General features: G+C 34.7%; 1 long non-coding RNA gene and 2 other non-coding genes across 3 annotated transcripts; all 3 read left to right on the forward strand.

The window, feature by feature from the left end:
* Positions 1-677: 677 nt before the first annotated feature.
* LOC115919294 lies at positions 678-17,771 on the forward strand. The gene is made up of 2 exons (XR_004061785.1): positions 678-1,251; positions 16,231-17,771. It is a non-coding gene; the product is annotated as an uncharacterized LOC115919294 (long non-coding RNA).
* Positions 17,772-18,236: 465 nt separating this feature from the next.
* Mir183 (microRNA mir-183) lies at positions 18,237-18,318 on the forward strand. The gene has a single exon (NR_036414.1). It is a non-coding gene; the product is annotated as a microRNA mir-183 (primary transcript).
* Positions 18,319-19,764: 1,446 nt separating this feature from the next.
* Mir96 (microRNA mir-96) lies at positions 19,765-19,853 on the forward strand. The gene has a single exon (NR_036404.1). It is a non-coding gene; the product is annotated as a microRNA mir-96 (primary transcript).
* The last annotated feature ends 1,740 nt before the right edge of the window (positions 19,854-21,593 follow it).

The following is a 21,593-nucleotide window of genomic DNA, read 5'->3' on the forward strand; positions in this document are numbered from 1 at the left end:
AAGCTATCAAATTTAGTTCTCCTCTAACTCATAATCTGACACCGAGACGGTCATATTATCATATGACTGATGAGAAATGTATTATGGTATAGCATAAATTATGTGAGTCAAGTTGAGATCCTCTTGTATATACGTCGACCGTGTCTGTTTGCCACTGGAACGATATCATAATGAGTTTTGTTTTTCATGGTATCCATGTAGGAATATAGTTTCGGAATAATGATCTTTATCTTGATGCTTTTCATTTTATTTCACTGTTCACGTTTGGAGATAATGATAATTGCGGAAGTTGTTCGTATTATTATATTGATCATGGCAACATGAAATCAGCATATAGGCTAGCTCAAAGCAGCATAGCTCAAATTAATTGTAAATATTTACACAGCATGATCCATTTTGGGTGTATCAGTAGTAAGTATATCAATGCAGCAGTATAAATATCTATTTCATTCTCGTATATTCCATATTGGCCTATATCACAGGGTGTTTGGGCAAAGAATAATATTGTTGATCACGACCGAGTCAGAATGAAGACAGTGACAGTGACAAATCAATGCGTTATCACCTTTATCGTCTCATGTGGTAAATTTTTAAGTAAGTTTAAATTAACAGGATTGTCCTAAAGTACATGATTTCATGCATATTATGCCGGATATCGTGATCTGCACACTAACTGCAGTTTTCTTCCTACATAGTATTATCTACGTATATGCTACTTCCACGAGAAAGTATGCGAATGAAAAGTATATCGCTTCATAGTCTGGTATGCCGAGAGACTCGAGTGGTCACTTTTCCCCGAAGTTTTCGGTGGCGCTTTTTGAGTGCGGATGGTCACGTGACTTTCGAAAAGGAAGCCCTTTGGGCACCTTCGATCATTCTCCGATTCCTCTCCACCCATACACACCCGTGCAAAGCACATTATATTTCACGTCACGCCATAATAGCACACTGACCATACACACGATTTAGTATCGGTCTGTCCTTCCAGTGAGCACAGTCTAAACTCGTACTGCTTCAATAGATTGATTGTATGGCTTCGGGAGGTAGGCTACCCACCCAATTCTCTGTGCTGAAGTTTGAAGTTTCCTTGTCCACGATTTCCTCCACGTTTACTTATTTTCACGACGCCGTTCCTCTCTCGACAGATGCCGGTGGGAGTAAGGAGTCCACTTTGTAGTAGGAAACATTCTTCTTCGAGCTATCTGGTGGAAGACTCACCGAGATGTCACAGAATAATTCTTCTTTTTGCAGGTAAGATCACGACATTCTTTATCTTAAAAATTTCGATTCAGATTATACGAATGTGTATTTCAAATGCATGAAAAAAGATGCTTCAGTAGGACATCAACTCTTACAGCGCAGCTGAATATATTTTGTATAACAGCTGCGCTATATAAATTTATTATGATTATTATTATTATTACATGGAAAAGTATACGATATTTGGTTTCACAGCGTGATTTTCGGTCTAAATCATTTAAGTATTACATCTTAAAGTAATATACTACTTAATCTTATCCCTAAACATAACTAGATTGGTGTCAAATGAACCAAATTTAGCCAGTATTGCGACGTGTATTATGTTCAAATATGAATTAAAGATTCAGTCGTTATTATGTAAGAAATGATCGTTTCTTGTGCATTCCTAAGATACAAGCAATCTGGTTATTTAAGAAACATATGCCATTTCAGTTCGGTCGATCAACCTTTTTTTTCAGTTATGAAAATATATAAGACAGTGTAACTAAAAGCTCATCCAGAAATGGCATCAGTGTGATGTTAGCACCCATTTGTAATGAAATGATTGGCAATGAGAATTTGTTAAACTTAAGTACTACATATTATTACTTTGTGTGTGTCAGTGACAAGTATAATGAGGGACCAATACCTTCGAACCATTGGAATCATGATATTATTGTGCATCTTGAAAGACACTGTAATCACCTACATATATATTTCTCATTTCCAAGTGTTATCTGACTTCCTTTACCATTAGTGGGTGTTTTTCCGTACAATTCCATAATTCCAATAGGAAATCAGACGAGAGGGAAAATGCATAACCGTGCCTAAAAAATACCAAGATTGTGGAGCTGTGCGAATGGAGACAGAATAGTGCATAACTTAGAGATCATGAAGCGCACTTTGCGTATTGATCTAAAAAATAAAACAAACTTAAGAATCCACCTTACGCAATGCTTTTGGATTGTGTAATGACAATCGTATAAGAATTGGCCATGATGAATTGAAATAATCTAATGTAAGAGATGGATAATGTTTAAGAATATATGTGTTTTTTCATGATGATTTACAGTGGTTTTTGTTCACCAATTCTTGTCAGAGAGAATCGATGGGATAGATATGGAATTATCCCATGGTCAATGATAAGATAAGGGTCATGTCAGTAGTAAGTTAACACACAATAGATGCAATCCCCAAACTTTGATGAACTTTTGACTTTTCAATTGATTAACCCAATGATCCGCGACATACCCCAAGCCATCCAGAGAGAAGGGGTAATATCTAACCCCTTCACCATTCAATCCAGTTATCTTTTCTTCCACTTCTGACAGCGTTAACCTCAAATAATCTAACAATAGATAGATGGTAAGATACAATAGGCCATCCAGATCCTTCACGATCCTATCTCTATTGATGACTTTTGTATGAAAAGAAATAAGTCGATGGACAGAGAAAGCGGTGCGGAGAGAAGAAGAAAAAAGAAGTGAGAACCTTCTGCCTAGGCCTATCTTATACTAACTGAGGAGGAAAATCTATAGCGTGTCCTTTGGAGGGTGGAGGTAAGCTGAAGAGATTAGCTCTCCTTGTGAAAGGAAGCCTGTCTAAGCTTTGGTAAGATGACCCTGTCCGGTCTAGGTGTCTCCTCTAAACTCCATGCATGGTTTGACAGCCATTGTCTGCTTTCTTGGACCACAAGAATAAGGGGTATGCAAGATAAAAGAAAAACCCTTCCTCGATTGGGAGATAATACCACATCTTCTTTTGATTCCAACTGGCAATATACTCCGAGGCAGCATATTTAAATGCCCGATGGAGTCGTTCCAGACTGAGAGAACACTGGGTCTGACCGCCAAAGCTACTTTCCAAGATGGCGTAGACTCCTATAAGCAGTTAAGATGCAAATCTATCTTCTTTCCTTCTTGAATGGTTGAATTGTAAGATTAAATTATGACCATGTCAAAAATCTTCTCCTACAAGATAATTCAAAATAGGTCTGTTGAAATCGGAATGTGGGGTTTGTTGGAATTATGAAGGTTTTGTATTTCATTGTTACACAACACCCCACTTTTTCTTCTTCGAGAATTCTTATTATTACATAATTATGAGGAGGAAAATATGGAAATTTAACACAATCAACATTATCAAGGAAGGAATTTTATCTATGGTGCATTTTATAAATTTACTTTATGTTACTTTATTATTATTGTAACAAATATTTGTATCATTAAAATAAAATAAAAATGGCTTTTCATATGCAAATCTTTTGGTAGTAACCTTAAACATAATGAAAGCTGGCAAAAATAGAAAGAAAGTGAGCGAGAGCTAGAGAGAGAGAGAGAGAGAGAGAGGGGGTGGTAGGCCTTTGTAATCTACACAAGGAAACTTCACCAGGAGTTGTACATCCAGAAAAAGGGCAGTCTTTTTTCCTTGCTATATTTACATGAATATCCACCTGTTGATTAAGATATATTTCTCCTTGCGTATTCTGACATTTTTAATTTTCCTCATTATTCATGCATCCAAGACCAACGCCATCGTGTTGTTATGGTATATTCAAACTGTACTTGATGGAAAACAATCGTTAATGAAAGTGCATGATAGACAGTTCAATCGAAGGTTAAAAGGTCACCGATCTCTGTATTGGATTTTGAGGTTTTACATGCAAGAGAAGACGATCCGTTAAGGAAAGTTTCGAAGGACGTTCGTGGGGCGGGAAAATAGGGACCACTGCAACGGAAAGAAGGTTCGCGGGTACCTCGAGTCATGTCTTCATCAGATCAGCTGCTTAGAAATAACGACTGGTCTTGAGTGTTTTTTCTATGACGGAAAGGCAATGTCAAAAACTTATCGATTAATTAGCTTGAAAATGATACAATAATGTTAACTTGTTATGAAATTTGAATATGGATTTAGTTTGAAGGGGTCTGTGATGACTGATTGCATCGGATTATTCGCATGAATGTCTCTATCTTCTCGACTCGTTGCGCGCCCAACACGTCAATAACGATTTAAAAAGTCAGTTCTCGAGTCGATATCTGGTGAAACCAGTTCAATAAAGAAACAAGGGATTCAGTATAGCATGATGAGTATAAGACTATTATTGTAAAGCTTCTCGATTGTCGCCGTCGTCGTCCGTTGCACGCCTATATTATTTCAAACCTAGGATTTATTAAGACTCCCGAGTCAGGCTCTTATTAACTGATCGATGTAGTAGTAGTCTCATATTAATGCTCAATTTAGAGAACGAAACACGAATAAACACGGTTTGATAGGTTCCAGTAAGTCAAATAGTAATTAGACAGCCTTTTGCTATTTCTAATGAATTAGCCCCCCGCGGTGACTTTTCCACTTTCTATGGTATGGATAAAACATTTTACCTTTGGCTGTGTGTTTTATGGTGTTAATTATTTAACCAGCTCAAATAAAAAATCATCGAAACAAGAGGTCATATTTCAATTTTGATATTTGAAAGGCCTACTTTTTATATTTCTGAGAGATTTTAGTTTATAAAGACAATAACTTTAACAGTCAGTGTATACTCTTCTCGTTTAATGTAATACTTAACATCATCTCTCTAGCAAACCATGACGTCACTGAAACTTAAAGATATGTTTTCTACAAGGAAGCCATTTCCAAAGCAACAATAATAGCTGACAAATTATCATTATTATTATTATAAGGAATGTGAAATTCCCAAAATTAGAGAGGTGATGTTCAAGGAAGGACAGATGCGACCTGATATTTTTTTGTTTAAAAAAATGTAAAGTCATGATTTTAAAAAATGCTTCGCTATCTGGTCATGGTGTTGCACACTACAAAATAAATAATGTTAAAAGAAGTACTTCTGAATATGTAATACATTGAACATAATTTTGATCTGCATAAAAGGATTTTCCCTTTAAAAAAAATGAAGAATACAAACTGATGCACAGGACATAACAACGATTTTATTACTTAGGACTATATACCTTTTTTTTTTACTTTTGTAAAAACACACACATAATTTGTTGTATTTCCATGTGTACCGTTAAGATATATATTTATTCAAACTGTTTAAAATATATACATAATTATATGTAGATGTGTATCGTTGAATCAATATCAAACCATGATACATTTTAAGACTTAAACAATACCTGCTTTTCCGCTGCAATTTCTTAGAACGTTTACGATAATTATATTCCTCTAAAATATTGAATTTACAGTGGAAGTTTGTATCAAAACCAAGTAAGTCTTTACCAGCCTCATCAAAAGAGACACAAGCTAATTGCTTAATCACTCTCATTTGTTACCATGCACTCGTTAAGATCCATTCCATACATACATCTCTGCTCTGAGTCATCACAGTTGCATTAGACTCTCACCAAATACCCAATTAAATATTTTTTACAAGATAAGCTAAGAAATGTAATAAGAGTGAAAAGTCAGATTGATAACAAAGTGTATGCTATATTTATGCGTTTGGATATGCTTAAATGAAATCATGTTCATTTTTTGTTATGATTACGATATCTAATGCAAGGTAAATACTGTTTATTCATTATTTCTCTGCTTTCTAGCAAAGTTGATGACTGTCGCCTATCATTTCTCTGTTCATTATGTCATGTACATTGAAATTCATCGGCCAATAGTAATGCAGTCATGGGCGTTGTGTCACTTGCGTGGGAATCATGAACAATTTATTGACATAGAACTATTGTTAATATCGCGACAAAATATATGGTACTTTCCCTAATTATAGATATCTTGAAGTTTAATCCAAGTCCTGATCTTGAAACAGACTACGATACATATAAAATGGTTATACAAGAGAAGTAATGGCTCGCGTTAAAAGCATATACTATTTGTCAGGATTAGGCGCTGGAAGGTCATTAAGCAAACTAGAAGATGATAAATGGAAGATGAAATTGTCATTTTTTACGATATGAATCTCATTAAATTGCAGATGATAGATCAGTAGGATCAAATCTGTTGTCCATTTTCCGCTGCCTAGAATACTTGTTTATGTACATCAACTTGTTATGGAATAGTTCATACAATGTCATGTGACATAATTTTGCTTATTTTTGTTTTTATATTTTTTAAACCACATTTATTTTTCGGAAAGTCTGCCACACTTTCAGTCATTACAACATTTTTAAACAAAGGGGATTTTAATATTTTGATATTTATGGTACAAATAAATAAATGTTGTAGGACACTAGCTCTTCTAAAAGTGTTGACAGATATTGATGGTTTTATAGTCATTTACAGGTCTGGTATATTTTTCAGAGCGGTTTGCAGTAATTATGCAATAGTATGAAATTAAAGTCAATATTAATATCCATGTCTAAATTCCCTTTCTTTTTATCCCTATACATCGCATCATAACATTTCCCTCTTTCTAAAATTTAGGCATGTAATTTCTCCTCATACGCTGTCTACCATGATTGTGTTTTAAGCACTGGTACGTCATACTGTACCATTACTATGGATCTGCACACGATTCCATTTTAACTGCAGACCTTCCCTAATGAGTAAGTGAAGTTCATTTGATCACGTCACCTACCACAATAGTGCATGCAATAATTATTATACCACGAGCTAAAGATAATTGTATACCCGTTAATATTTGACGTGGCCCCAAGCTTAAAGTCTCATCGTATCTCTCTCTGCACCAAGTGTCCTTTTTTAATGACAGTGACCCGCTTTGTTTGAAACTGATATACGGACAAACTACATTTTAATGAAGAATATATTATATTGACTGCCCATTCTCATTCTATACGCGTGCATATTATTATGCTCGGTGGAATATTACGTAACAGCCAGCTTGAGGTGCGTTATTTTTGATGATCGAAGAACATAATTAGTAATTGTGGAGTCTTCTACCTGTGGTCTCTCGTTTCCTGATGTGTTCTCTCTCTCTCTCTCTCTCTGTCTCTCTCTCTCTCTCTCTTTCTCTCTCTCTCTCTCTCTACCTCTCACCTCTTTCTATATTTTCTCTCTCTTTCTCTCTCTCTTTCTATCTCTACCTCTCACCTCTTTCTATCTTCCCCTCCCTTCTTTTCTTGTTCTATCCATTGTGTGGCGGCAAACTGTTGATCACTGTTTTGGAGGGGCGTATTCATTTAAAGGTAAGATGTGACAGTTCATGTCGTGAATTTACACCAATTTAAAATCAAGAAAAATCATGGAATTCTCGCGGACTACAATGTATACTGGAGCAATATTGATTATGACGCACCTTTTAGTATCATGAGTCGGTGTATTTTGAAACAGAACTGAAAGGTGTAATAATGTGCATTGCACGTTTTACTGTGGTTTTCACTACGGAATCCTAACTATTCGATAATGAATAATTTGATATGATGATGATGGATTTTACAGTATAAAACTAGTGTCGTAGAGGAGAGTGTTATTTCTCTATCCGGACATACGCCTCATCAGTCAGTGTGATTGTGACCAAAGCTTGGGCGTGATGTGTTGGCCAAAGCGTGTCGACGTGGCAGGACTGGACTAGCTGCAAAAGCGTCGACGTGCCAGTGGTCAAAGCAGATCACAAAAGCCTCTTTTAGCTCTAGCTTCTGATTACTTAATTCCCGCTTTCCCGTTAAACCCTTTCGCTGCCAGGCAGGGAGCCATGAAACCCATTTAGCTTGACAGGAGCCTCGCCATTTGTAAAGGGGCGACTGGCTGTGCAGTTAACCGGAAACCCGTGTCTAGTCACGGAAGGCCATGGGTGTTTGGCTAACTTCTCATTCCAACCCAGTCCATTCTGCTACTAGTGTTTCCTTTTTTTTCTCGCTTGTCGTATTAAGATTTTTTACCGGCTTTTCCGTTCTGGTCAGATCTATCTGCAGTGCGATCCTTCGCACAGGATAAATGTCTGGTTAAAAGAGGATTTGCAGCCAGTCCGAAATTTAGGTGTTTTTTTATCCAACATTCACTGTGGATTAGTGTCGTTCTACAGAACATTTTCGAGAGAGGGGAGAGGTAAAGGAGTCGAACATTGCCAAAAAAGAAAGAGGGCGAGAGAATGATGAGCAACTTACTCAAGAGTTTAGAAGCAACTTGTTTTAGAAGCAGACGTACAGCGAGTATCGATCAATGGCCATGCCTCGATTCGATCACATCGAAGTTTGGGGGTCAAAGTACTATGCTGCTATTACACGCGTCAGTACAATGAGAGTGAGCCTGGAGTCGAGGACACTGTGACACCGTGCGAGCCAGCATATCGGTTAAAACGGATACTGTGACACTGTGTACTTTTGCCTTTTATCATTAGAGGATGAATGTGAATGGAAGAATGACAGGGTAAAAAACACAGGCTTCGATTTTTTTGTATTTGTTACGTGATTCAACCAGGCTACTAATTATTGGAGAGGGAGAGAGCGCGCGCTTATTGCAATCATTTAGCGGGAGACCACAGCTTGTGTAGGATAGTGCAAAATGTTGCGGGCGGTCATTATATTGAAGTAGAACTTAAATAATGCTCTTATTTTCATGGTGAAATCATGCCTGCAGAAAGATGATCATTTACAGGAATATGCAACATCGCCTTGTGATCGTTATTTATGGTTTCATATTACCACCGGAACCGGGAGACAGAATATATATTATTACCATCCATTGGGCTGTCAACATTATTGGAAGCATGTCAGCGCCATTTTTAACGTTCCTTGTGGTTTGACTATTTCTCATTTCCCTTTTCCTTTTATACTGGAATATTTTTTAATGTTCGACAATCAGTATTTTTACAATTTCAAGTTATTAAAAGTATCTGAGAATTGTCGACTGGTAGTCTAGCATAATTATCTCTGAACCTCGAAGCCGGACATCGCAGGAAGTCACCATCCCTCCAAAACCAGTGTTCTATAAAGCTTATATACCCCAGGAATGATCTCCAGTTTCTGTTCGTTTTGTGTGGGATAATTATCTTTCTTTTGCCATTATTTGGATTGGACATTAATCTCTTTCTGGTACAATGCAAATTGATTCACCATTCATGTCTTTGTGTGTGGTTCTTCCAGGCAGCGTATAGAAGATCATCGTATAACAGGTTGGTGAATATTTTGTTTAATCAAATTCCCAGTTTCCATAATTATCATCTGATTTGAATTGATATTATTCGTCAAATATAAATGCATCACAGCATAATAAAAACAATAATGATATGAAATAATTATGAACCTTGTCAGGAATATCCATGAAAGCTGACATTCGCATCTAAAAACCAATTATTCTGCTTCTAGTTAATTGTATAGATCTACTCTATAAGACTTCTGGTTTTAATTAACAGTTTGCTTCGGTTGATGACATTTTCGTACCAATAACTAAACATGAAGTCTTGGAGTATTATCAGTTGATCAAATATTATGGTCCGAGTACTTTCCACTTTTAAAATATTTTCACATGAGAACAAAATTAGATACACTACGTGAAAGCTTTGATTTTTTCTTGAGCTTGAAAACTTACTTCCCTATTTCTTTTTACCAGTATTGTTTTGTATAGCAATCTTTTGCTTTTAAGCTACATAATCCCTTATTTTGATAGATACATGTTTTAATTAAACAGATCAGAATTTTAATCTAATACTCTAAAGGTTGAAGACACAACTAGGGGGAAGGAGATCACCAAATATATTTTTTTGACTATAGTTTATATGGGTTTTTGTAATTCACTGAATTAGCAATTGCTACTATTTTGTTCTACAAAACGAAAGTTTTTAGTTCACATAATGGTAATGAGTATTTTTAAACATTTCTTAATATGTCTTATTTTTTTCACAACGTCGCTTAAAATTCCATGGAATATCTATCGACTGATGATTTGACAAAATTAGTAAAGCCGATGTTTAAACTGGAACAACTGAATCGTTCTGTGTGATTAGATGTCCATCATTTATGTTGTTGCATTCCATATTTGGGGTTCTGTTTATTATAGTTGAATAATGACATTATGCTCTAATAAACGACATCCATAATCATTCCATCCGTGTAATATTCAAAGAGAATTTCGAGAAAACATGTTTTAATAAATATGAAAACTTTGCGATTATTATATTCGAATCATGAAATAAATTGAAAATTCAAAACGGAAACTCTCCAGAAATAGCATAGGAAAAAGGCGTATATACCATTAAATCGGAATTATATACATAATATAAATTTTGACATTAGTTCTTTGGTGATTTTTATTCCCCCTATTTATATTTTTTAAATAAATATGTATTTTGTTGAAATATTATATTATTAATCGTTATTTAGATTTATTTAGTAGCTTACATTTAATCTAATTCACTTCTGTCATAAAAATAGAATTTCTTTAGACTTTAGACTTTAGAGATTATGGGGCACAGTTATAATTATGTTCGATTCAGGACTCACACTGTAGTAATGTAGTTACATTCATGTTACAGTAATTTAAGTAATAAAATGTACACCTTTGAAGTTTTCTAATGCTTCAGAATAGTTTCGATTCAAAATTTTGATAATTTTGTTTTTTATTCCGAAAGGTAGATTTAAGCAATCAATCTAATCATAATGTTACATCTCCGCTTATTTGCGCTGAAGTTTAGGTTCCTAGATCAAAATATTTGATGATAATCATATTCAGACTATCATACTTCCGTCAAGGTTCTATTCTAGTTTTCTATACGACCTTAATTATCAATGAATCAGTAATGTGGTATAGAATTGTATGGGTATCCAATGTAAGGTTATAAGTTGGATGTTGTCTAGTTCGAACTGTAATTTATATTTAATTAGGAATACACATTATACTGTATAGGTAAAAGCCTGAGGATGATTGTATTGTTTTAGACAATTAATTATGTGGCTTGTATTTTCAACTTGTGTTGTATAAGTCATGGCTTCAATTAATTTAGTGTAGTTCTAACTGTGGTTATCATGTTGGATTGAAGGTTCGGTTGTTATGTATATAGTCCTATAGATTGAATAAAGAGGAAGAGACAAGGTGATGGCGAGTTCACAATAGGAATCAATGACATTGTCTGATGCTATGCACTCTGTCACCCCGGAAAACACACAACCAACCTATGATCAATATATACAGACGCTTTATTATAATGAACATCGATTATTTGGGAGGAAGCTAATCACGGTTTTGTTACGATACCGTGACGCTGTTATCTTATTGTCTGTCAATCATATCAGTGGCGGACTATGGGGTGATCAGCTATGGAAACTTCTTTTTATTTGTTTAAAGAACATTGTTTCTCATGGTTGACACGCTAGTGGTTTTCATGTGGGTCTTCTGTCCAAGTAAACTTGGTATGGTCAGGGTTACAAGTACATTAAAGTTTTAATGCTATAAATTAGGTACATTAAGTTTTGGTTACAGCTGTATGAGTACACTCTTATTACAAGTACGCTCTGCAAATGTGTTGAAAATGATAACTTATGAACAAAATAATAACAAAACACATTAGTTTATACCATAGTCTATATTTTTTATTTCTGATGTATATTTTACTTATCAGCATTTACAACACTTTTCACATACATGTTTAAAAGTGCTGCACTATTTTGTATTAGGCATCCATTATTTTCTATAAAGTAAAAGACTTCCAGCTCGCTGATACAATATGGCGACCTTTTAAAGCCAACAATTAGTGATGAAATATTTTCAACCATGAAACTCATTAAGTTGGAACGGTGCAGCATTCAATTTCGATTCGGGGGGGGGGAGGATAACATTCATGATAATGATGATAAGTACAAAAAATACGAATGCAACGGATCTTATAAAATGGGACGAAAACATTGCAACTAAGAGTTGATGGACTATTCAACTAATTAAGCGAAACTGAAGAGGGGAACCCCCTGTTTCGTACTAGAAAACATCGGAGGGATGTGGTCAATCTAATGTACACTTTGGATGAAAATGTCCTTTTCATTTCATTCTCTTGTTGCAAGGTTTAGTGTCAAAAGATAGGTTAGCATAGGGGGAAATACATTCAGTTACTGCTTATATTTTACTCTAGTTACTCAGTGTAAATACAGCCGAACATTTATCGACATAATTGCAATCAAATATTAAGTTGGTATCATCTCAGTCGTCATGTTGCCATTTATTCTAAGAATAAATCAAATGAAAAATGATAATTACTCTGCAGATTTATCTTAAAATGAAATTGGAGGCACTTTATTCTCAGTTCATTTCGTCAAAGAAACATGAGCTACACTTATTTAGTATCACTACCTGATAGTATAATATTTAAAAGCTATACTTACCAGCTTATGACCTTGGTGTGATTCTTAGAATACTGAAAGCGCGTTATACGGGAAGTTCCATTCACTCTGCATTTGTATTAGAGCCTTGGAAAACCAGCCAGTGTTTCAAACTGCCACTGCACAACGCAACCCTTATAAATTAACAATTAAAATAGTTCGCCAAAAGGTCAAAGGCTCATAATGGTAAGTGTGAATAACAAATTCAAACAAGAAATATGATGAAATGTGATGATCATCAGAAGGGATGACCCCCCCCCCCCCTCCCGGGGTATTTTGTCAATGGTGAATGGTGGCAGCTGGTAATTATGTGAATACTGATTTGATTGGTAAATGTGTATTGATTAAGATCAGAATTAAAATGGCAACTTGGTCGGTGTTCCTTTATCCAGAGTGGAGGGGGAGGGGAGAGGGGGAATGCCTATAGCCCTACTTCACCCCATCTCTCCCATTCTTTGCTCTCCCCGTCACTCTATCAGTATCCCCTCCAACTCTCTCATCTCTGTCCTCTTTCATTAACCATTAATATCTCATTGAAACTCCAGGTTCAGTCAATCACATTTTAATGCAGAAAATAAAAATCACATACAAATATAAATAATAAGTGTATGCAGTAATGTCCAAAGCGGATTCCCCCCCCCCTCCCTGTTCTGATTACATGTAACGATTTGTCCTTCATCTTCATCGAAATTTATATCCAAATATTGTGATAGAAAAGACAGTAGAATGACGACGGTTGAAACCACATTTTGGAATTGCGGTACCCACCACATTGATGATTCACCGGACTTGGGTTGAAAAATAACGCCTAGTTTTTGTTAGAGTTTGACTCTATATAACAAAACCACAATCAGGGTGAATAGGAACATGGGCAACACATGTTCTTGTGAGGGGGCGGGAGACTGCCCCCCCCTCCCGCCCCTCCCCCGTCCCTTCATAGTTGCCTATATCATGGGTAAAGCAAAGTATAGGTTCAGTGCGTGCTCTTCCCCCAACGCTATACTTATGACGTGTTATAACTTATTTTTTATTTTTTACTCTTTCTAAATAAATGTTGAATGGTTTAGATGTTATGTATTACATTTAAGGCTTATCTTACGCATGACTTAAAGATAAAAGATAATAATAATAATAATAATGGGAAAGAGTTAGATATCAGTATATGCCCATTGTGCTCTCATCCAATTTACTACGAATTATTGTGATTTACGAGTTAAAACGAGTTAAAACTGTTCCACACGTGATTAAATAATCAAGCTGCTTTTCTTGCTTGATCCACAATTAAGCTTTATTGATTATTATCGGGGGCTCCATCAAACAAAAAAGATCAAGTTACATCTATTTAGAAGTTTTAGAAGCTTATAATTTTGATAAAATACGGGCTTAACCTTGTAGTATCGCAAAATCATGATTCGGGGAAGATAGAGGAATCTAATTGATTGTGTGCATTAATAGGCCTTCTGCTGTATTTCCGATGAGTGCCTCCAATGCGTTGTAACTAGTAATTAAGCAAAGTGCAATTCAATTCCTGCAGCTACACAGTGTCAGCTTAACAAGGAAATCAAGAGTGCAATCGGAAATAGCAATAAGGGATCCGTCTATTTTGGACTACTGCTTAGGCCTATACTGGTTGACCTTTTTTCTTTCCTTCTCGATTTCTTGTCGTTTGGAATCACCTGTGGTCTTTCAGCCTGGCATTGTGGTTTTGTCTCATCATGACTTTCTTGTCCAAGCATTATTTGTCATTGTATAATTATAAGATAGCATGAACCATTAGTTTTGTAAATCTATACAACTGTTATACCCGCACATGGAATTATAGAGAGGTCACGATGGCAAAATATAGTGCATTCGTGATTATTCAATTTAATTCAATTCAAGACTTTATTCCAGACTCCGCTGCAAGAGCAGAGGTCCATATAACATATTTACATGTAGATCAATGAACAAAACTAAGATATATATGGATATACGAGAAACAAAACTAAACTACTTTAACCAACCTCTGCCGACTGTGACAACAAGCTACAGAACCAGAACTTCAACAATTAGTCTGCACGAGGTGAACCTTGTACTGCTATACAATGGGTTAACCAGCATTTTAACAATCATATTATCTGAAGTGTCAATTTTCTGAATAAACTTGAAAAATAGATTTCTTACAACAGCTTGACATGTTGGTGTATATTCACATCTGCTATCATTATTATGTAATATTAAGTATTTGGCGTCACATGACATATGCCTGCATGGGTGGGGAAAAGCAAACTGAATCACTGTGACCCTTGAGTTACACCCGGTCAATATAAAGAACCGTTAACAAAAAATGATACCAGTATAATTCATACATGTTCATCAAAGTGTATAAGTTGATTGTTTAATACACCTGAGTCAACTGCAATTCCATATCTTTGCAGTATGATTTTAGATTTAGAAATGCTGGTTGAATATGGTAATATGGGTTTTGTATCTACAATGTATGAAGGCGATATCGTAAAACGTGTGTTAGGATGAAGAGACAAGGTATAGTATATGGATAGAGTACAAAGCAAAACAAAAAAGTTTAATAATAATTTCACTTTTTTTTCATCATGCAGTCAGTGTTGATTACGCATTGAAAGGTCAATATATATAGTTGGTTTGAACTTTATCAAAAGGTTTCAAAACGTGAGATAATCTTTGTTAGCTCAACGCGTGGATGTATATAGTTGACACAAGGTCCCGTATTAACCCCATTTTAGCTTCCCTTTTCTCCCTTCCTTTTCCATTTATCTACGGAGATTCGGTTGGATTGCTTTGAAAGAAACACTCCTCGTTTACGACTTGGCTTTGTTCCATACAAATTTATGTCACGCAAAATTTGGTTGAAAAAAAGACAAGGACAAATTCATGAGTCAATTAAGTACTCCACATATTTGATATTTAATATGCACGGTGATATGGTATTGCCAAAATGTGTGTACTATTTGAGCAGGCATGAAGGTTAGTGTGAAGCTATGATGTATGTACAGTCTATACCACAGGCATTGGAATGTCTGCTATATTCTCTATCCGTGACCATAGAAATTAAAATGATACATGTATTATGAAGATGGCGCTTGAATATTTGTGGTTTTCTTTTGAATTCTGTTATGAAATGAAATATTTAGGTTGATAATCGGATGAAGATTAGTGTCATTCATATAAAAAAATAAACACACTTTACCTAAACTCTCGTGAGCTATCATTTATCAAGTTCCTTTTCAAATCATTTATTATTTTGTAGAATTCTGCTGAGTCATACTCGTAGCCCACATACCAATTATACGTCGACTTATGTGTACCGAGTGCTGAGTTCAACTAGATTCATAATGTAAATATATATTTTTTAAATACGTTAAAAAGGCACCCAGCTATCGTTGTTATACTTCTACATTCATATAATTGGTTGTCATTCATGATCACGTACCCATATTATTAACACACATACCCCAAAAAAAGTTGTAGAGAAAAATATATCTGTTATCCTAAAAAGAAATCAACCTAAAAAAATAATTATTTTCTTTAGAGTTAACAGATAAGTGGGCAAAACCACTTACTTTGTAGGGATTTATGTCATGACCTTAATTTATGTATTACTTATTATCTTTATCATCTTTCTTAGTAAGAATATGTTGATGCATTTTCTATCCGGTGAATATATTGCATTTTACAACTGCCGTAATAATAACGTAGTTTTAAATATCTTTTCTTTTATTTCATTATGTTATTTTTACAGATTTTAAGAACGTCTGAAAACCCTCAGATGATGTCCAGTGAAGAAGATGAGGAAAAATACTACTGATGTAAGTATAGTTAAGAGCAAGAATCCGCTCTGGCATTTTTTTAAATTATCAATTAGATTAAATCAATTACATATTCATCAGTCAGAAGAATATTAGTGTCATATTCAAAATAATTCATATTGCTTATTTTGTTCTGTTAGGTTACCACAAATTTATATCTAAATGATGCCAATCAGTAAAGCAATAAATTGCAATGTTGTATTATTCACAATACCATTTTTGTTTAATTTACCTATATTTTGCTAATATAATGATAGTATCGTTTCATATTAAGAATAATTCATATTGATTATTTCGTTCTTTTAGGTTACCACAAATATATATCTAAATGATGCCAATCAGTAAAGCAATAAATTGCAATGTTTCATGTACCTTGTGCGGTTTTAAAAATCTTGTATTATTCACAATCCCATTTTTTTTTAATTCAACTTTATTTTGCTAATAGTTTCTTTTAATAACCTTGTTATTTCAAGAAAACTAATATTAATTTCCGGATCTATACGTTAATCTATTTTAATAAAAACAGTCATAAAAAAAGTCGTGTAATTATATAAAGCTATACGTCCTGGTTATAGATTGTTGTACTCTTAATCACATCGTACCTTCTTTTTTTTCCAGATAAAAGTTGCTTTACCTTTTTGTGATAATTTCAAATGTAGTTTGATTATGTTTTCTTTACTATCCATGGCTTCTTAACGGTTTGTACTTGCAGTTTATGAAATTTTGATTTCGTTCTTTTTGTATTTGTGTTCGTTATTACGGTGTGCAGTGTAATACAAAGTTTATGTTATGTTTCTTGCTTGGCTTTTCTGTTCATTCTATGCACATTTCCATCGCATATTGGTTGTCAGTTAAAAAAGTGTGCTTGATTTACACCATGTTTACTTTAAGTTTGTTGAAAAGTAATTACATTTTGTTGTGTTTTATGCTTTGCTTTGCTGTTCATTCTATGCGCATTTCCATCATACTGTTGTCAGTTAAGAAAGTGTTCTTGATTTACTCCATGTTTACTTTAAATATGTGAAACAGTAATTATATCATGACATCACCTTTACAAATCCACATTGCTGCTCACGTTTATCAAATATTAATTAGTGACAGTGAAAAATCAAAACCTCTCGTTGAACTTTTATGATTTTAACGACAATTCATTTTTTGTTTAATGTACCTTGTGCAGTTTTAAAAAGAATATTAATTTCGTTGTCTCTGATTTCAGGGATATATTCATCATCATTTGCTTTTCTTTTCGCTGGTAAATATTTCACTCAAGAACACTGTCTTTCATATCTTATATCTTTATTATTTTTTTCTTTTTAAAGGCATTTCTCATGGATACTCGCAATTTAGCATAATAAACTTTGATATTATCAAGCTACCTTATAGGGCGCATTCGACTAAGACATTTCGACGAGCATCATCAACTTCTTTAAATTTTATTTTCTGAAGCTGACGATTACCAAAAATAAATTTACCATAAAAAACTAACAAAATTAACGTTTATCAAATCCTGAATCGTTTATTAACCGGTGCGTGCTCAGATGTCAGTCGGAAATGCCCATTGCTAATAGTAATACTAATATTTCCAACAACCAGCATAATGCACTGTATTTGATATAATTTTTGAAATATAATATCGGAGAATTGTTTGATATGAATATCCTTGAAAATCTCCAGCTACCAGCAGAATGTGTATAACTGTATATGCCTTCTCAGTCGCTAAATATAACACCATTTTTGAGAAATTTTAAAAGGTTTCTTGAGAAAAAATATTAAAATGGAAATAAAGTACGATATAATAGATAATAATCTCTGTTGAGAAATAGGCATAACTGTGATCTAGATAGTGTAGTGTGTATACCATTTCACATCATGCAACGCGTCCATGATGGTTTTTCTTTCCAATCTTCGTTCACCTGTGCTTGACTTCATTTATCTCTGCTCCTCGTCTATGGCACTATAGAATTCACTGTGTGTTGTGTTGCCATGGTAACAGCTGGTTCTACAGTGCCATTGCATGATGGGTAGAAACATTCATGTTTGTCATTTTTGCGTGTGAAGTGCTGCATTCACCATCAACATCTTCATCAAATTTCTCCGTTTTCACCACGCACCATGCATCTTGCTTCGCCTTTATATTTTTGTTCAGTTTTCCTCTATTTTGCATTAAACCAAGTGGACATTGAGTTAACACAGCTTATGATTATGGGTTATACTTTTTGCAATGATTGGTTGCTTGGTTTCATTGGTGTTTGCTGTGGTTTTTGAAATAATGATTACATATATTTTTTTCATTTTTTATTCGTACACTGTCTTTTGTATAATCTGTCTTAAGGGACAACACATTGTGATAGTGTATGTTGATTTATGTTTGGATATTATAGCTATAGTACATTGTGTTTGCTAAATGTGAATTTCATAGATAGACAGATGAAGACGGATGCAAAGTTTAGAATCTTTTAGCGCCATTCCTAGGATTGAAGAATGGGGGCGGGGCGGGGGTGTATCCCCGTTTTCTTTTAAAGGCACTAAAGGCATCATTTTTTAATATACCTTTAACTTGTATTTTGTAGTTTAAACATAAATAGATATTCGTATTTTCATTTGCTCGTTAAGTTTTAATTGACTGGTTTACTAACATATTCAAATTTATGGATGTTTCTTTCCTGGGAACCTATAGTCTGCATATATTATTTGTTGCTATGTCGAACGAGCCTCAAGCATTCCTTTGCATTCAGGTTGTCAAAAAACAACCTTTTTTTTAAAGTATGCATGCAATGTGATTATGTTAGTAAAACGGCCTATAACTTAAAATGGTTATAACAGTGCAAATAAAGCTGTTTGGAAATAAGCTTAGATTGATTCGCACATTTACATTGTAGCATGGGAGATGGGTCAAATGTATTTTTATCACGAAATTGTAAAGAACGTACAAGTGCCTTAATCTTTTACAACATGTCTGAAACGGGTTAGATAATGTATTTGTTAGCTGTTAGAAATGTGTTCTTACTCTTGTGCGAAAGGGAGAGATCAGAGAATGTCCTCATCAGTCCAAGTGACTTAATTCCTTTGAAAATAAGGAATATGCAGCGGAGTTATGTGACCTTTTACTATTTATCGGATTATTTTTCTTTTGAATTGATTCATCATGTTAATGAAGGCTAACTGTATGTTTAGCTCATCATTTGGGCTATACACAAGAAGAAAGTAGCAAGAAATACTTTAGATAACATTTAAATTAGCCTAGGCTATGCCATTTTTTCGAAGTAAACAAGGTCAAATCGATTTTCGAACTGACAAGAAAACAAGATCTACCCATTTTTACAAAATGCTGAAAAGCCTCATGTAACATCCGAATTTAGTCTAGGAGTTAAGAGTCATGTTAACTTGATGCCGTTTGCAATGTGTCTCGTCGCCAGAGCTCCAGCGACAGGAATGAATGAGACACCGCTCCTCTTCTCTACCCTATACTAGTCTGTTTGGCACTAGCACATTTTGCTGTACCTCGAAAGAGGCTCATTGTCGTGTGCAAGATATGTTTGTGCCAAGCCAGATTGGAGGGTGCAGCCATCGAATAATACCGAGCGATCATCAGCCAAGTTGAACGTGGATGTGTGTTGAGCAGCGCTACCGACATAAGATTTTTTACATGGGACTTAGTCGATATCTTATGAAGATGAGTCCTACTGTAAGTTTATATTGAATCATTAAATAAAACAATATTATTTATTAATCATCTGTAGGTCTATACCTGTAAATTTCATTTTCATCAACTACACATTATTTTATCAGCAAGTTGAACATTTTGAAATGAATGATTGAAGAAACTAATATTTAGTTTTTTACTCTGCAAGTTCGCTAACATAATGTAAAAATATTCAGTCACGGCAGTGCATTGCCAAGTAAAGCATTGTAATAACGATTCATGTCTCATAACTTTTTCAATAATTCGAATACTGCTGTAATCAATTTTTCCCACGTATTCAAGTCATCATCGTGATGATGATATTGGTGGGAATATGACAAAAACGTTGAATCCATTAAGCTGGGATAAAAAAAAGAGGATTGCATTTTGCCCAATAATATTTAGGTTTCCGCTTTTGTTTATGAACCAGAATGAATATTATGATCTTTAAACTTAAAAGACAAAGACTAGTTAGTATTCGGAATATGAACGCTTTAAAATATTATGTCCATGCATTGGAAAGGTCTTCTAAGGTTTCCACTCTAAATACGTTTTTCTTCTTCAATTTTGATATGCGTTATAATGGCGAGGTCATGTATACTGTTATATGACTTGACCAGCCATGCTTACCTAATATCGTGCTGGTACGTAGATATAGACATGTTGACCTCTAATGTCTCAAGATAGTAATGTATGGGTATACGCTTCTTATTCTTACAAGACAGCTGTGACCTGCGAGGGAGCGCGTCGACCAAAGTGTTAAGAGCCGCCTTTTCAATCGGATGCGCACCAAAAACCCAAATCAGTATCTAATAATACCTTTTTTTTCTTCAAGTTTCAAAGCTCTCGATAATTCTAGTAGAATTACAATACTATATTATAAAAGACAATCATGTTACCATTTGATTATAGATAATGTTCATATTATATACAAATGGCGTACCATAATTGAGCAATTTTCAAAGTTCCTTTCAGCTTGCAATAATGAATCAATTTTTTCATCAAGAACGAAGAAGCCATATATTTCATATATTTCATATATACTTCAGACTGGTCATTAAATAGTTGGCCATTATTTTTGAGACAGGGACATCACGCTTTGATTCCCTTTGAATAAATAGGCTCTTTTTTGGACATGCCAGCAAGAGACATGGATGCGTGAGGTATGAAAAAATGACAGCGAAGAGACCAGCTTGCACGAAATGTGAAGCCATTCTCATCATGTCTGGTCCTTCTGATTACATGGCATGAAAACGACGCTATTAATTAGGATATTACGTAATCAGAGTACATCTCATATGAATTGGTCTGTCAGGCTGGCTCCGTGCATGATCTCAGTACAATAAGCCCTGTAAACCACAATGCAATGTTGCCGGTGTTGTAGCTCTATACATTGTCCTAAAGATTATAATTTGAAAGATATTGTTTGCCTCCTCCTCAGGAATTATTTATCAAACGGAGGCTTTTGCAATGCCCTTGTATAAAATGAAACATTAATGAATTATGTTGGAGACTGAATGGTAAATAAAGAACGTATTTTATAGGAAGGTAATGACATATAAATTATGGCTTCCTCGATTCTTGATGCAAAAAAAATCAAGACATGTCTATTTA

Source organism: Strongylocentrotus purpuratus, unplaced genomic scaffold (genome assembly GCF_000002235.5).
Source record: "Strongylocentrotus purpuratus isolate Spur 01 unplaced genomic scaffold, Spur_5.0 spur5_scaffold_6, whole genome shotgun sequence".
NCBI classification, from domain to species: domain Eukaryota; kingdom Metazoa; phylum Echinodermata; class Echinoidea; order Camarodonta; family Strongylocentrotidae; genus Strongylocentrotus; species Strongylocentrotus purpuratus.